The sequence below is a fragment of the Babylonia areolata genome, chromosome 3 (genome assembly GCF_041734735.1).
Source record: "Babylonia areolata isolate BAREFJ2019XMU chromosome 3, ASM4173473v1, whole genome shotgun sequence".
NCBI classification, from domain to species: domain Eukaryota; kingdom Metazoa; phylum Mollusca; class Gastropoda; order Neogastropoda; family Buccinidae; genus Babylonia; species Babylonia areolata.
In genome coordinates this window covers 48,639,004-48,641,454 of record NC_134878.1, presented here as the reverse complement: position 1 = coordinate 48,641,454, position 2,451 = coordinate 48,639,004, and the positions used below count along the sequence as shown (strand labels likewise).

The following is a 2,451-nucleotide window of genomic DNA, read 5'->3' as shown; positions in this document are numbered from 1 at the left end:
AAAGGTGGTGGGAGGAAGGGAGTTAAGGGGGTGGGGGACGAGGTGGGGGCGAGCTGATCGGGTGCCAAGGTGCCTGTATTGACACTACAGACTTGATCGATCCGTGGATCAATACTCACAGCCAATACCCACAGCAGCTGTGGTCTGCATGGTTTCGTGCTACGCACGTACGCGTTAACAGTAGAAAGGCTGTGACGCATACTCTGCACACACACACACACACACACACACACACACACACACACACACACACACACACACCACACACACACACACACACCACACACACACACACACACACCACACACACACACACACACACACACACACACACCACACACACACACACACACACTAAAAAGCTACACAACAAATCGAGTGGCCACGGACAGTTGTACAGTTGCGGAACAGACGAACTTGTGAAAACAACAGAGGCACCCATGTACCTCCCAGGAAAACGCCATTTGGAGTACAGAGCTTTCTGGGGCGTGTGATCAGTTGATTTGTAACGGTTTTTGTGCGTGTGCGTGTGAGTTGTGCTTGTTTCCTGCTGGCTAATTAGAGGGTTTGTTCTTGCCACCCGTGTATAGGAGCAGCCTGCACTTGGACGTGGTGATACATAAACGTCAGAAGAAATAGTTGGTTGTACGTTTCGCTGGGGGAGGAGCTACATATTATTTTTGGGGGAGCGGGCGGATTTCATGGTTCCATGGAAGTCGTGTGTGGTGATCGCGGAGATAACAACAGCTATTGAAGGGTGTATGAGACCAGATACGTAGGAATCACAGTCCCTCAGTGACGGTACAACACACTGTGTCCGGGTTGTCGCCCTAGTCATCAGAGAACTAATGTGAGTATATATATATATGTGTGTGTGTATATATATTTTTTTCTCGTCGCTGTCTCTGTCTGTCTCTGTTTCTTTCTTCCCTCTCTCTCTATTGTATTGTGTTGTGTTGTATCGTATTGTATGGAATGGTATGGTATTGCACTGACTGTATTGTATTCTGCTGTATTACTCTTTGCCATAACAGATTTCTCTGTGTGAAATTCGGGCTGCTCTGTCTCCCCAGGGGAGAGCGGGTCTCTTCCGTTAGGCGCCACCCTTTTCTTTCTTTCTTTTTTTTTTTTACCTGCTTGCAAGTATGTATATATATATTTGTTTTCCTGTCAAATTGGACCTTTCTTTTTACAGAATTTTGCCAGTGACAACCCCCTTTTTTTGTTGTTGCCGTGGGTTATTTTACGTGCGCTTAGAGCATGCTACACACGTGCTCATGCGCATGACAACCACTCAAGGTCCAGCGGAGGGTGAGAAAATATTGGCAAGTGTAGGATGATTCGATCCCTTGCGCTCAGATTCTCTCGCTTCCTGGGAGGACGTATTACACACACACACACACACACACACACACACACACACACACACACACACACACATATATATATTATATATATATATATATATATGTCTGTGTGTGTATGTGTGTTAGGCTATATATATGATAGTATATATGAGTACACTTTCGTTTCGCTCTAAGTTGTTGTGTTGTTTTTTTTTTACCAGGGTTTACGAATACAGATGTATGTGTGTGAAAACCCAGTGAATTATGACTGAAAGCTATGACTGCCTCTCTATTCCTCTTTTTCTCTCTCCCACTAACATGCAAGCACCAACACACACACACACACAGACACACACACACACACACACTCGCGCGCGCGCGCGCGCATCCATTCTCTTCCTCTATCTTTCACACACGCACAGACAGACAGACATAGGCACAGACACAGACACAGACACACACAGACATACACACACACAGACACACACAGAGACATACACAGACACACACACAGACACAGACACACACAGACACAGACACAGACACACACACACACACACACACACACACACACACACCGATAACCATTTTCCTCCACCAAAGCTCGAGCTAGGATTCACAGAACCGCAAATAATCACTATCTGGTTACGTCCAGGGGGTCTTTTGTTTGGTGAATGAGAGACAGCTCTGCCCGTCGACAGTATGTGAACAGCAGGCCCCCTGTCCATGACACAGTACCATGCTGCGTATATCTACGCACCGAATTAACCTTAACAGGCAGAACACACACACACACACACACACACACACATACACACACACACGGACACACACACACACACACACACACACACACACAGAGTTCATTGCTAATGTATGACTTTTTCAACTTCTTGTAAATAGTTCAGTTGGTTCACTGTTAAAGTTGTTAGTTTTTCATTAGAAATATGTTATATTGTTATGCTTTTTTAAAAACAAAACGTAAATCAACCATTTTCTATATGTAACACACACACACACACACACACACACACACACACTTTCACTTACTCACATGCGTACACCGCAATTTCCCCGTCCCCACCACCCACTCGATTTTTTTTCC

General features: G+C 45.3%; 1 protein-coding gene across 1 annotated transcript in view; it reads left to right on the top strand.

The window, feature by feature from the left end:
* The first annotated feature begins 341 nt into the window (after positions 1 to 341).
* Positions 342 to 2,451, top strand: part of LOC143280047 (uncharacterized) — a 15,216-nt gene continuing 13,106 nt past the window's right edge. Inside the window, exon 1 of the mRNA XM_076584525.1 lies at positions 342 to 850. The gene's annotated coding sequence lies outside the window, so the exon portion shown is untranslated. The remainder of the gene's footprint in view (positions 851 to 2,451) is intronic.